General features: G+C 38.7%; 1 long non-coding RNA gene across 1 annotated transcript in view; it reads left to right on the top strand.

Annotated features, from left to right (window-relative positions):
* LOC123598224 overlaps positions 1 to 11,386 on the top strand; it is a 34,670-nt gene extending 23,284 nt beyond the window's left edge. The window contains exon 2 of the long non-coding RNA XR_006712451.1: positions 11,155 to 11,386. This is a non-coding gene — a long non-coding RNA (uncharacterized LOC123598224). The remainder of the gene's footprint in view (positions 1 to 11,154) is intronic.
* Positions 11,387 to 15,708: the final 4,322 nt, after the last annotated feature.

Below are 15,708 nucleotides of genomic sequence, written 5' to 3'. Positions count from 1 at the left end.
TATTTCAGTGTAAAGATGTTATGCATTCTTCTTGTATCACCCTCCCTGTGAGTTCCCTTAAAAGAGCTGCTTGTATAAACGTTTTGAGAAATTTATGTTCTTACGGGAACCATTTCTCCGCAGGCATTCCATTAAACTTGTCTGTCAGGTTATTTGGTATTTTATTTTGTTTGTCAGAGGGTTACTCAGAATGATTAGGTCATTCCACTACTCATAGCCCTCTAATGCCTTCCTATTGGACTCAGGGATCCCAATGCCAAATGTGAATTCCTAACCATGGCCTCTACCAACCTGGCATCCCTACCATCCCCTTATTCTCTGCTCCACTGGCCTTGCTGTTCTTCAGTCATGTCAAACTTACACCATTTTCAGGATTTTGTACCTTCTGTTCCCTCAGAGTCAAATACTCTTGCCTCCCAAATTTTAGCATTTTTCTCCTTCACTTCCTTTAGGTTTCCTTTTTTTTTTTTTTTTTTAATGTTTATTTTATTTATTTTGAGAGTGTGAGCACGAGCAGGGGTGGAGCAGAGAGAGAGAGAGAGAGAGAGAGAGAATCCCAAGCAGGCTCCATGCTGTCAGTGCAGAGCCTGAAGCCAGACTCGATCCTGTGAACCATGAGATCATGACCTGAGTCAAAATCAAGAGTTGCACACTTAATCGACTGAGCCACTCAGGTGCCCCCACTCACTTTAGGTTTCCTATTGAGAGGCTTTTCCTGATAATGGTATCTGAAGTGGAACATGTACTGCCTTGCCAGTCACTCTCTATTCCCCCTACTCTGTTTCTTCTCATACAAGTCGTTATCAACTAACATATTTTATATTTATCCGTTGATTGCCTCTGCCACTATGATGTAAGCTCGCTTAAAAGCAGGAACTTTGTTTCATTGCCTGCTGTAGCCCTGGCACAAGGCAGCACCTGATAACTACTCTCATGTTAAATGATTATATCCTGGGGTAAAAAAAACCCAGATCTGACATGGAAAAAAATGTGGTGTTAGGCAGGTTATAAATTTTAGTTCAAATAGATTACTGTTTTGTAATTATGTTTCTGATGATTATTTTTTCTGCTCCATCGGTGATATAACATAGAGTCAGAAAAAGTTGATGGGAGATTTGATAAGTTGAGTGGATTGGGTCAAAGTTTCTAAAAATATTAACAAGGTTTATATCTTTAATTTGATCTTAATACCAGGAGCAAAATTAAAAATAACTTCATGTGGCCACTAGGTGGCAGGATATGCATATATACTTTGCAAATGGAGGCTCTTTTTTTTTTTTTTTTTTCCCCCTCAGGTTCACCTTTTGGGAGCAGTAATATTAATTAATTATTTGAGGAATACTTTATAGTAGGCAAAATACTTTCACAAACAATATCTCATGATGCCCCTGTGAAGTAGGCACGACAGATATTTTTCTGTTTATTATTTATTTATTTATTTTTAATTTTTAATATTTATTTTTGAGAGAGAGAGAGAGAGGGAGAGGGTGAGCAGGGGTGGGGCAGAGAGAGGGAGACACAGAATCCGAAGCAGGCTTCAGGCTCTGAGCTGTCAGCACAGAGCCGGATGTGGAGCTCAAACTCACAAACTGTGAGATCATGACGTGAGCCGGTCAGACGCTTAACCGACTGAGCTGCTCAGGTGCCCCTCTGTTTATTTTTAATCTGTTTTCTTTTTCAAGCAGGGAAACTGAGGCTCGAGTTTAAGGGATTTATCCAAGTAAAGAAGCTAAAACTGGAGCTAGAACTAGAACCCATGTCCTGGGCCTTGTAGTCCAGGCCTCTTTCCACAGTTTCACTCAAATTGAGGGAAATGACCTTCCTGGAAATTTGCTAGTCTAAATTTCCCATGGTGAAAGAGTCTGAAAATATAAATCCATTTTAGCTTTTAAAAAGGAAACAAACCAGGGGCTCAGCTGGTGGAGCATGTGACTCTTCGTCTCGGGGTTGTGAGCACAAGCCCCGTGTGGGGTGTAGAGATTACTTAAAAATAAAATCTTAAAAAAAACCAAAAAAAGTAAACAAACCATAAATGCTTTCCAACCTCCCCTTTTGGCTTGGGATTGATCCTGAAATGCATCTTTTTGCATCTTCCCAAACTTCAAAGTATGTTCAGGGGGAAAAATAGTTTGAGTTATGAAGCTTACACACTATGTCTGCAGACAGAGTCAGTGGGTAGCAGGGTGCCTAGTCACATGACTTCTCGTGCCTGACTCTTGGAAGTTTCTGCCTCTTAAATGGCTGAGTGCTTTCGGGTGTGTTTTCTGTGAAGAGCTGGCGTGTGCGATTCACATTAGTATTAATGAGAACCGCACATGCACTGAGCCCTGGATGGATCTGGAAGACCACTAGAGTGGAATAGCAGAAACTATCACTTCAATTCATCCAATGATTGTTCTTAAGTTTTCTAAGTTGCTAAGTTTTCTGTCGGTATATTTTTAGCTTACACTTTTATTGGCAGAAACGTGACTTGACAATGTTCACTTCATTAATTGTACCTTGCTGCAGTGTGGTGTGGCATATTAGAGACAATTTAGGCTGGGGGGCTCAAGTCTTGGGTGTGATCCTTGTTTATCTGCTCACTTGGTTGTGAGACCTTCAGCAAGTGATTCAGCCCCCCTGAACTTCACTGAACTTTCACTTGTGTGAAAAATAATATAATAATACCTGCCTCACAGAGTTGGTATGGAGGTGAAATAAGATGATTATGGAAAGGTTTATGAACTAAAATCCCTGTAGGGGCGCTTGGCTGGATCAGTCAGTGGAGCATGCAATTCTTGATCTCAAGGTTTTAAGTTCGAGCCTTGTGTTGGGTGTAGAGATAACTTAAAAATAATAAGATCTTTGGGGCCACCTGGCTCAGTCAGTTAAGTATCTGACTCTTGACTTCGGCTCAGGTCATGGTCTCACAGTTCCTGAGATTGAGCCCCGTGTCAGGCTGTGTGCTGACAGCATGGGGCCTGCTTGGGATTCTCTTCCCCTCTCTTTGCCCGTCCCCTACTTGAATGCACTCTCTCTCTCTCTCTCTCTCTCTCTCAAAAATAAATAAAGAAACATTTAAAAATAAATAAATAAAATCTTAAATTATAAAATCTCTGTATGTAAGGTGACTGTTATTATCACAACATATTATCACATGTTATTATCACATGGGAAAGCTTGTTTTTTTTTTTTAAGTTGGAGGTCATGGGCTTTATCATTACCTGCTGTTGACCTTGGGTTACTTTATTTAAATCGCCAAGCCTTCATTTTCATGCTGGAAAAAAAAAATGAAGTAACCAGCAACTCATTTAGTGAGGGCTTTCTCAGTTCCTGGCACTCTTCTGAGTTCCTTATATAATAACTAAATCTCTATAGCCACTTCTGAAGCAAATTTGTTAAATAAATTGATTATTAAAATTTTGTCATTTTAGGACTAAAGGAGGCTTTACATAATATGGTCTAAACCCTTATTTTACACATAAAGAAAATAAACTGAGAGGTGAGGTAAAGTGCCCCGGGTCACATGGCTACTTGTGGACAGAACTGAGACTAGAAAATAGTCCCAGCTGGTTTCTGGGACATTGCATTGTCTCAGTTCCTATAATGTCGTTCAAAGAAGCATAAAACAGAGTTACTCTTATACCTTTTAGTCCAGTTGGAGGCAAAGGTGAGAATCACTTAGAACAGTTTGTTCCACAAAGTAGCCAGAAGAAAACAGAGGTGGGAGAGAATAACATAGGTGGAGGTGATGCCAAGAAGGCTTCCTGGAGGAGGAGAGATTTCAAATGGTCTAGAAAAACAACCAAGATGTAGTAAACAAAAGGAGGGAGTAGACATTCCTGAAGGAGAAAATGGCATGAATCAAAGTGGGAAGATAAGACAGAATATGTAGAAGCTGGGGCTTCCCACTGAGAGTGGCCCATGAGCAGCATAAGTGGTAGGTGGTGACTAGAGGCCAGGGATCTGGAATGCCAGGCAAGTTTTGTTCTTAGTTCTATAAGCAATGGGAACCATTAATTAATCAGCTCCATCATTTGTTTAACAAATTATGTATTGGGCATCCACCATGTACTTAGCCAATCACTGGATATATAGTGCTGAGTAAGAAGGGCTTGGTTCCTACCTCTGAGGGGTGCAGTGCCAAGAGATGGCGACTAAACTGGTAGATGAATTCCAAGTGGAGAAATGCTAAGGGGTCACGGATAGGGTGCTGTGTTAGAGGGTAGCCGAGAACGCCTTACACAGGGCAGCCACAGGTAGCCTCTCTGGCCAGTTAGAAGGAGGCCCACATGGCTGGGCCTGTTCGCAGGAGAGTCTGGTGGATGGCTGGGTATGGGAGCAGACACTGGATAATGCCACATTTTGTACTAAGTGCAAAGGGAGTTCTAAGTGCCTTGGAAGTTTCTAAGCATGTGAGTGATATGGTCTGATTTATATATTTAAAAAGCTGCTCTATAGGGAATGAACTCTGGAGGAGGGGGCCAAGAGTAGAAGAAGCCAGAGACCAGTGCTGCTAGGCAGCCATTGCAGAAATTCTCAAGAGACACAAAGTACCTTTAGTGGGGGTCGTGGCAATAAAGCAGAGGAGCATAGCATCTTCATAGCAATGAGGAGAGATGGCTGAGAGATAAAAATTGAAGATGCATTCTCCAGGACTTATGGATGAATTGGCTGAGGGGTAATGGAGAATGTATTGGATTGAGTGGTGGCCCCCCAAAAGATATATGGCCCCCCTCAGATTCCTCCCATCTCTGCCATAGCCTGGAAACTCACTGTCAGACTTCCTTCCCTCTCCCCCTGGTGTACTGCTGATGGAATCTAAGCTGGCAGACTCTTTTCCAGAAGGAGAAGAAAAGTGGAAGAATCCCCAGTGACACAGCAGATGGCTTTACTCTATGATGAGAGAAAATCTATTGCATGGAATTTGCAGCATTTTAAGGGATGAAGTTTCTACTTTCTCCAAGGTGATGGTTACATTTACTGGCCAGTTGATATTACCTTCTCTTGTCTCCGCTGCTCCCGTCCTCAGTTTAGCAGCAGGCCCCCTGTGACTCTCCTACAGCAGAAACACTACGAGAGATCCCCACACCTAGCCCCACTGCCCCAGACCCTCCTGCGAGCTCTGCTGCCAGAGTGAGGATTTCAGCATGCAAGCACACTTCTCACCTTCAGTGTCCTTGGAGAAAAAACCATAAAGCTTTCCTTGATCTAACAATTGCCTGTGTTTCTGAGTTCATCTCCTCTTCCATCCCTATCAGCTTTGCATGTGAGATTCGGTGGCACTGACATTTCTCCAGCTCCCCGGGCACCCTCCTCACTGCTCCCTGAGTCTGGAATACTTTCTTTTCCCCCATATTCTCACTTTATTAGGGAAGCTAATAATACACCCCCTTTATTAGGGAAGCTATCCTGACATCTCTCTCTTCCCACTACATCAAATCCCCTATTTTCAGCCTTATGGCGCTGTATACTGTTTCTGCCTAGTCCTTATGATAGTTGTAAGTGTGTATATACGTTTAGGGGGTGTGTGTGTGTGTCTGTAGTGTACATATATGAATATAGTGTACATATAGTTACCTATCAGTGTCCAGTTATGAACATCAGTTCCCACACCCAACAGAAGAAGACACATTCTACATTCTTTCAGGCCCCAGGAGAAATGGTGTTGCTTTTGTGATATGCCTGTCAGCATACAGAGCCAACCCTCACCCGACACTCACACCTTAATAATATGCATGGTTATTTGGCAGTGTGTTTGGCTTCCCTAGAAGAAGAAAGATGATAACCAAACTCAGTTACTTCAAATAAAAAGGAGAACACGGGGGCAAAGCTTGATAGAATTACCAAAAAACATTAATCTAGGAGAAGAGTCAATAACATGTCTCAAACATAGTTCTTTTGAATGTTAAATCTCCAAATGACTCTAGTCTTCAGAGTGATGAAAATATGGTGTACATCTGTACATTTGTTTTCTCATGGCTTGTGTTTAATTATCCACAAAGAAAAATAATTCACAAAATATTTCATGTTCTTCTCTTTTAACTGCCAAAATAGGAACTTCTGAGGCTGACAGAATTGGTTGCGATCCCTTTGAAAGTTTTATTAATGTAGACAGAGTATGTTTTTAATCTTTTGTATTTTGATCACGAAAATGTATTTTCTATGATTCGTTCATGCTTGCTTCTACCATATTTTAAGTAAACAAGGAGTCAGCAGTTTTGCTTTGTAAAACATATTGGGCTTTTTTTTAAATGCAGAGCTAAGATGATTAATGAACAAACTAAATATTAAATCAGAGGACTCTACTTTGTCTAGGACGGAAAGGAAGTCTTCAGATTCTTTGAGAGATTAGTATCTACGTTCATTTAATATAAACATCAGAGACATTCCACTGTGAGCATATTTCTTTCCTCTAAAAAATAATGCTGTATGGATGCTGTGTTTTCTGGGTATTTGTAGATGTAGAAATATAAATAAGTGAAAGTGCTTACTTTTTGGTTTCAATTGATATTTTGGGTGGGCAGTTGAAACTTAAAGCAACAAGTATTTTTAGTAGAGTACAAAACATATCAGTACTCTCAAACTAGTACTATTAGTTTTAAACATAAAAGTGTGCATGAGAAAATATTGAATACTGCAGCTAATCTTTTATCATAATTGTCGTTGTTATTCATATTTTTCAAAGCTTCATTCCAGTTTCACAGATCTCATTGTTTGGGGTGTGTTCGAAGTGTTTGGAGCATAAACAGCTGGCTGCTTATCAGTAGATGCCTGAACAGAAAAACAAGATGTCTTCTCTTTGAGATGAATCTGTAAGAGTTTATCTCAAACAAAATAGAATTTTGGGGTTAACAGTCTCAAAGTTGACATACAGTTTACTGCAATGCCCAAACAAGAAGGTGCTTTAGCAAAAATAGAGGTCAAAACATTTTATTGAAATAAGGTAATCTCTTTTTTTTTTAATAAAAAAGTTTATTTTTTAATTAGTGATTTTGACCTTGTAGAGTTAAAGCCTCAGATCCTCATTTTTTTTCTTGTTATTGTTAAAATTGCACTATAATCTTACAAAACAAACAAAAAAACCCTAGTACTTGACTGGATCCTGCTTGTGTTACCAGATTTTACAGAGACGTGAACCCTCTTGCCTAACATATCTATCATTTAAGGGTTGAAAAGAATGCTTAGTAATGGGAAGTTGCCCAACAACTTGTAAACATCAGGTGATCTGAGATAGGAGCCCTGACTGCATGTCATAAAGAACCATTTTCCATCATCCTTTTGTTCACTACTTGAGCAAGTATTATAGGGCTTCCCACATACCAGGCACAGTTCAACATGTTGAGGGCACAGAAGTGAGCTAAAGAGATGGTTTTGGGTAGCTTTTATGTTGGTAGGTGGAAGTGAAATGCTTAACATTTAACCACATCTTAATCTAAGAATAAATAACATGCTATCAAAATGCTCTTGAGATCATTATAGATTGAGTCCAAGAACACCTATAGAATAAATATATCATGATATATTATTTTTCTTGATTTAAAAAAGTAGGAAAGTTCATCACGTTAGCTCATAGTTTACTATATACAAGTGATTGCTTTCTCTATGATTAAATCTATATACATCTCCATAGAAAATTCTGCTTTTCTCTGTAGGGGAGCCAAAAAGTTTAAGATTACTCAGCTAGCTAGTGGCAGAGCTGGTAACAGATTTTGCTGTTTTATTTGCTATCCCTTGATCTAATTAGTCACTTTATCTTCAATTTAGAACCTTGCCAGAGCGATCTGTTCTGGATTGGAGAGTGAGAACTGACATTTATAAAGTATTTGCTATGAGCCAGTACTTGACATATATGGAGAGGCAGGTCTTATCAGACATAATTCACAAAAGAGAAGACTTTTCTGAACAGATAAATAAACAATAAGTAACAAGACTGAAGTTTGGACATAGTTCCTCAGCTTTCCTCTGTGCCAGGCTACAGCTGAGTGAAAACCATACATCTCTTTACATTTAGATTGCCTTTTGAATCCAAAGTAGGGATAATAATCAACATTTAAATTCATGTCTGACAACAAGTTCTAATGATAATTGACGTGTAATAGCACTTATTGTGCTGGGTACTTTATATGGAGTGTGTCATTTCATCTTCACGGCAATAATTACTAACCCCCAATTATGGCTGAGGAAACTGAGCTTCAGAGAGATTCAGTGGCCTGTGGTCACAGAATTAGCAGAGCCAGGACTCAAACTTGACATTGTTGTTGGGCTAGAGCCCAGACTTCTAACCTATTTTTTCAATGAATGTCACCAAAAGGAAGTGGTGAGGGGGAGGGGCAAATGAGGGAACACTGCTTAATCTAGGACAACATCCCACATGATCAGAAAACCTCTTCCCTAGTAGCCAGGCCCCTAGTAGGATGCACACCGAAGTGGGCTGTCCCTCTCTTTCCCCTTGGATTCACTGATCTAACTCAAGGGGACCTAAAGGAGGGAAACTTTGGGGTACCGGTAGCTCTGTTGGTTGAGTGTCTGACTCTTGCTTTAGGCTCAGGTTGTGACCCATCCCAAGGCCATAGCATCGAGCCCCAAGTGGGCTCTGCACTGAGCATGGAGCCTGCTTGGGATTCTCTCTCTCCCTCTGCCCCTCTCCTGCTTGTGCTCTCTCTCTCTCTTAAAAAAATAATATCCCTTAAAGAAAGAAAAAAACAAAAAAGAAAGGAAACTTCAGCTGGAGACTTGCTGACTTGCTGTTGTAAGTTGGGGCAGATGGGGTGAGGGTCTGCAGTGGGTTTACCTGGGAGGTAACAGAAAGCAGTAGTTCTCTGCTTGAGCCATGAGCATTTCCTGAAGGCGCCAGTGAAAGAACAGAATGCTTTCCTCATACTCATTCAGAAAAATAGGGGTTGGCAGCATAAATGCTGGCTAAAAATGCATGTTGGGAACAGTATCTTCCCTTTTTTTGGAACTTTTTGGGGCTTTAGTCATTCACTTAAGGAATGCTATCTGAACACCTAGGCATAAGTGGCTGTATGCTGGACAAAGTGGGGGACCCGAAAGCATACTTTAAGGGACATATGTAAGTGAAAAGAGAGAGCTACAACAGAGTGAATCTTAATCCAAATCTAAATGGATTGAAAAATCTGAATCAAAAATGGAAGAGTTTACAATGAAATTAGAATGTTAAGGAAAGAAACTCCATAATTCAAACACAGATCTAACATGGAATTATACAGAGTAGAATAAATATCTGTCTTAATTGTATTGAGTGAATAAGCTGTCCAGTCTACCTTTCACATTTGGTTGTATAGACATCATGACTAAAGGCTGGTGGTGTTACACTATACCCTATTTAGGTAAATTGAAATGGTACAGATAAGGTACCAAAACTGTCAGGATAGAAGTTAGGAAATAGTTTTTTTTTTAAGTTTTTATTTATTTTTGAGAGAGAGCACAAGCAGGGGAGCGGCAGAGAGAGAAAGACACATAGAATCCGAAGCAGGCTCCAGTCTCTGATCTCTCAGCACAGAGTCCAACGCGGGGCTCAAACTCACGAGCCATGAGATCATGACCTGAGCCAAAGTCAGATGTTTAACTGACTAAGCCACCCAGGCATTCCTAACTTAGTAAATATTTAGAGAATAGTTGAGGAAAAATTAGATTTTCATAAAGTGATACTAGTAACTTACCATGTATGATAGGGTGTACAGTGTCCATTGACCTTCAAAAGGGCTCTGGAGATAAACGAAAAAAAAAAAAAAAGAAAAGAAAAGTCTTGATGTTCAGCTTACGAGTTGCAAAAGCTTCCTCATTGCGATATTTCATCTCTGGGATGCCAGTTTATTACATATTAATTAGTAAGTTGATGTTTGGATGTGATACCTTCCATATGGGATTTTTAATGTAATATGTTGGTGATTTAGGGAGACACTGTGCACTAGATTGATAATAAGGCATCAAATTTTGGGTGTGTCACTCTTGGGAGCGTGTCTTCAGATGGCTCATCTCATTCTTTTTCATGTTTCCATTGCAAAGGGTGGCTGTTTTTTCAAACCTCCTCCCCATATTCTGTGACTATTCCCTATTTGGATTGTATCAGAGAGTTTATATATATACAGCATGGATTTCTTTTTGATTTTTAGAAAAGTTGTATTATGGGGCTTATGTAAATATTTTCCTTTTTTTCCTCCCTGATCATAAACTTGCCCTCACTCCTGGATTTGGAATGTAACCAAGCTGAAAGATGAGATCATGTTTGTAGAGCAGAGTGAGGTCTCAGCAAGAATCTTCTAATTTGAAAGGCATCAGTATTTTATGAACTTGCTTACTGAAATGCTGGGGAATGAAATCAGGAGTTTAAAAGTTATTTTCATCAATCGGGCTAAACAAAGAAAATAGAGTTTTCCTTTTTGCACTTTGTATTCACAGTAACTTATTTTCCCTTGCAAAAAGAATTGTACTGTTTCACTTAGAAAAATGGACTCAACAGTCATCTGCTAATGCAAGTAATGCTAATGTCTTCTTTTTGTTTTATTTTTGGTATTATGTAAATCGGTTATAGAATGGTAACTCTTTTGTTCTTATTTTGAAGTTCGCAAAATTTTAGACTATTATTTATTAATATCCCAATGTCCTTTTTTTTATATGGAGGAATATTTCCTTTGTTTCTTTTTCATTAATTGTATGTGATTATTATTTATTAATAGTATTATTTGTTTTTGCAATATGAAAAAATAATTTCCTTTCTTTCCATGTAATCACACACATACTATACTGCTTAGGATACAGAACACATGAGGATAACAAGTTCTTTTTTTTTTTTTTTTTTTTTTGCAGATGTTTACCACATGTGGAGCTTAGCATGAAGCTAAGTTGTGAGTCAAGCATGTCCCATCCCAATGCCCTTTGAAACATTTTTATGTGGTTCCATGAAATAGATATTTTAATAGATGCCATGATGGCCTTGCTCAGGTCCTTGTTTTCAGACAATCCAATTCAGACTATCTGCTGTGGGTATCTCTTGCTTTACCATCCTCCTTTGCCAGGAATCAGATCTTGATTTTCTTTTGGGAATCTCCTCTCCCCAGGCCATGTGGTCCCAGTCAGATGACCGCAGTGCCCCACCTACTCTGAACTAATAAGAATCTTCTCTAAGATTTGTTTCTCTCTGATCTATAGCTGCCAGGAGAGAGAGGAGCTCCTTTTACTCTGTGCTGTCAAGCTGAAAGAACCACATAAGCCTGCAGCTTATGGTCCTAACCCCAGGCTTCATGGAAGAAGCTCTCTGCAGAATGATGCCAACACACGGAGGGAGCCAGAGCTCTGGCAACATTTACCACCATCTGAAGCTAAACCAACCCTTCAACTTTCCAGTTGCTGGAGCCAATACATTCCCTTTTTCTTAAGCTAATTTGAGTGTCATTTCTATCACTTTCAACCAAAAGAGCTTTGAATATGGCTTTCCATCTAGAGGTGAGAATGATCAACTCAGTACAAGCAAAAGTAACTCGTCAACAGTTGTGAGTAATAGAAAATCTTATCAAAATTTCTTTTGGAAAAGTATTAAGTTTTTGTTGGTTTGGAATACTAAATTTAGAAAGCTCAAATAACTAACATTTTCCTGTACCCTAGAGACAAGTGTTAAGTAAACTGACCCTAAGGATTATTCAAATATGTAATTCTAAGTTATGTCAGAGTGTCATTATAGATTCAGCTTAATCACCTGTATCTTCAGCCTTAATAAGATTATTCTTTAGGAATTGATGCCAAGAGAAATGATCGGAAGGCTCTGTGCTAATAACAGTTACAATGTATTGGCACATTCTATGTGCCAGGAAGTGTGCAAAGCCTGTCATTGTTTTACATTTAATTCTCACAGAAATTCTAAAAGGTAGATGTTATTATTTCCCTTTTACAGATAAGGAATCAGGGTTAGCAGTATGCCCAAGTTCACACAGCCAGCAAGTAGGAGAACCAACATCTAAGCCTGTATCTTTCTAATTTCAAAACATAGGCTTTTACCACTGTTCTCTCTTTAAGTTTCCAAACTTCGTAAGAATTCATTCAATTATCAAAATTTCCAACATATTTTGGAGAGATTCCTGGCTCCTAGTGGATATATCTGTATCCATATACAATTATATAATATGTAATATATGTACTTCCCAGTAGATATTTCTTATGAACTTATAAATATATGTATATGAATATATGTATGCTTTTTATACCTACTATGAGCCAAGTTTAAGAATTTATAATTCACATGAGAGTCCTATTTCAAACCTCTTATGGGTAAATCACAATTTGCCATCAGCAATTCAATATCTGAATTTTATTTATTTTTATTTTTTATTTTATTTTATCTTAGTATTGATTGATTGTATGATATCTGAATTTTAAATTCTTTCTCTTATGAGAGAAAGAGGCCTAGGCTGGCATAGGAAAAAAAAAGTGAACTAACCAATCCGTTAGACTTTTAGCAGAACCTGGGGTTGCTGTTGTTTCCAGAATTGCACAAACCCTCAGTAATTTTGGAAGCCTTGGAAGGCATCTCTGCTGATCTATGAGATTCTAGGCATAGCAGGCAGGAAGGGAGTGGAAAGCATGGCACTGGTCCTCATCTACAAACTTCTTCTTTCATAAGCCAAGTCTCTTGTGTGGGTGTGGGCTGCTGACCCCTGTCATCTGGATGTGTGACAATAACTTGTTTTCATGTTGACTCTTCATAACCGGGAGCTGCATTGGCATTGCATGTTTGCTTTAACTTCCCACACAGAGACTAAGTCCAAAATGTAATTAATTGAGCCCTTATTTGAAAAAAGAAAAAAAAAAATGTTCTGTGTATTTAGAGACCCCAAAATGATGTGAAAAAATATTTTCAAAACTAAACTAATCCAAATAGAACTATGTTTTCTCATGGAGGAGTGAAAAGAGTTAGGGATTTGGAGAGAGAGCACCTGGCTTTGAGTTTCAGCTAACCACTCATATATATGGTTTTGGACAGATAATTCGTACCTCAGTTTTTCTTTTTCTTTTTTTTTAAAGTTTATTTTGAGAGAGAGAGAGAGAGGGCATGAGCAGGGGGAAGGGCAGAGAAAGAGGGAGAGAGAGAATCTAAGCAGACTCTGCACTGACAGTGCAGAGCCCAACCCGGGGCTCAAATTCACAAACCATGAGATCATGACCTGAGCCAAAATCAAGAGTCGGACACTTAACTGACTGAGCCACTCAGGCGCCCCAGTACTTTGTAAGTTTTAAAGCACTAATATTATAATAGGCCCTCCTACTATTGATAGGAAAACTTCTTAGAAATCTCTCAAGTATCAGAGAAACACACACCATTCATTCTGATATGTTTATTTCCATAGAATTTCAAAAACAGTTGAAAAAGTCAGCTTAATATCTTTAAACTTATCATAATGCAGTATATCATAGCGTTTGTAATGTTCAAATGTATACAATGCTATTATCTGAACAAATAGCTGACTAAAAACAAATTCAAATTCTTACTATTTTAATTATATAAAAGATTAAGCAATTGCAAAAATGATTCACTTGTTTCATTCTGATTTTTTTTTTTTTAATTTTTTTTTTTTCAACGTTTATTTATTTTTGGGACAGAGAGAGACAGAGCATGAACGGGGGAGGGTCAGAGAGAGAGGGAGACACAGAATCGGAAACAGGCTCCAGGCTCTGAGCCATCAGCCCAGAGCCCGACGCGGGGCTCGAACTCACGGACCGCGAGATCGTGACCTGGCTGAAGTCGGACGCTTAACCGACTTCGCCACCCAGGCGCCCCTCATTCTGATTTTTAAATATAGTTTACCTTAATGTATATTTGTAATTTTAGTTCTTACTGTGATTTCCTTTCATATTGGAGAAACTACTTATTTTTCTTTGGAGACTACTTGTCTGTGTTCCAGGTAATTAAAATATTTGGACTGGGGCGCCTGGGTGGCTCAGTCGGTTAAGCGGTCCGACTTCAGCTCAGGTCACGATCTCGCGGTCCGTGAGTTCGAGCCCCGCATCGGGCTCTGGGCTGATGGCTCAGAGCCTGGAGCCTGCTTCCAATTCTGTGTCTCCCTCTCTCTCTCTGCCCCTCCCCCGTTCATGCTCTGTCTCTCTCTGTCTCAAAAATAAATAAACGTTAAAAAAAAATTAAAAAAAAATATTTGGATTAATGAAGAGTTGTTATATTTTTTTCATAAAATAAAAGCCAATAAAAATACACATAATAACTACATAAGACTGTAAAAAAAACAACAACAACAACTAGAAAATAAGTGTTGTGAGGATGTGGAGAAAACCCTTGTGCTCTGTTGGTAGGAATGTAAAATGGTGTACCCACTGTGGAAAACAGTACAGAAGATCCCCAAACAGTAAAAAATAGAATTACCTGACAATCCAGCAATCCTACTTCTGGGTAAATAGACAAAAATGAAAGCAGACTCTCAAAGAGATAGTTGTACCTCCATGTTCATTGTAGCATTATTCACAATAGTCCAGAGTCAGAAGCAACACAAATGTTCATCAACGGACAAATTACTAAATAAAATGTATATAATGGGATATTACTTGGCCTTAAAAAAGAAAATCCCATAACATACTATAACATGAATAGACTTGAAGACATTATGCCATGTGAAATAAGCCAGTCACAAAAGGACAAATACTGTATGATTCCATTTATAGGAAGAATCTAAAGTAGTCAAATTCATAAACACAGAAAATAAAATGGTGTTGTCAGGGGGTGGGGGAAGGGAGAAAGGGGAAGTTGATATTCAATGGGTATAGAATTTCAGTTTTACAAGATGCAAAAGTTCTGGAGATGTGTTGTGCAACAGTGTGAACACTGAACTGCAAACCTAAAAATGGTTAAGATGATAAATTTTAGGCTATGTTTTTTTCCATCACAATTGAAAAAATATTGTATATGAACCTAGTTTAATTTGGGGGGTGATTCAGAATACTCCTTTAGTATCTTAAGGCCTGATGGTACTTTATCTTCACACTGGAGCTCAGGAGAAGCAGCCCAGGTATTTGACTCAGATTACAAGGAACTGAGGTACAGTAGTCCTCAAGCCTAGTGTTTGATTCAAGGTGGGTAGGTGGGCAGCATCTCAGGTCAGAGAGTTTCTTGCCATTTTATAAGGACTAAATAAAGGCCATTTGTAGGGCAGAAAGGCAGACAGGGAAGGAAAGGGCCTGATTGTTGGTCTAGAACTCTTTCTCTGAAATGTGAGCCAGGGACAACATTCTGGAACCTCATTCTGGTAGATATCAGTCACCAGTTGAGGAAATATTTGTTGATGAAATACACTGATGAAATGCATAACTGTTTAAATCAAATAATAAATTATGTTTTTTATCTTATATCAGAGTTTCCCAGACTATGTTCTGTAGAATATTAGTTCTATGGGTATTATATTTTAAAAAGGACACTGGGGTCAAAAAGTTTGGAAAATGTGGGGTTAAAAAGAGTTAAAAATGGAATTTTTTTACTCTAGAACTTTTTAGAGGCGTTACTATGTTAATGTTAATGTAACTGTGCCAACATTAAATATTATATGGTAATATTTAGTGGTTAGTATGTTGGCATTAATGTTAATGCATTAATATCCACATGAATATATATTTTTTATTTTTAATGTTTATTTTTGAGAGTGAGAGAGACAGAGCGTGAGCAGGGGAGGATCAGGGAGTGAGAGACACACACAGAATCTGAAGCAGGCT

Source organism: Leopardus geoffroyi, chromosome C1, assembly GCF_018350155.1.
Source record: "Leopardus geoffroyi isolate Oge1 chromosome C1, O.geoffroyi_Oge1_pat1.0, whole genome shotgun sequence".
NCBI lineage: Eukaryota > Metazoa > Chordata > Mammalia > Carnivora > Felidae > Leopardus > Leopardus geoffroyi.
This window is presented reverse-complemented; position numbering and strand designations above follow the sequence as displayed.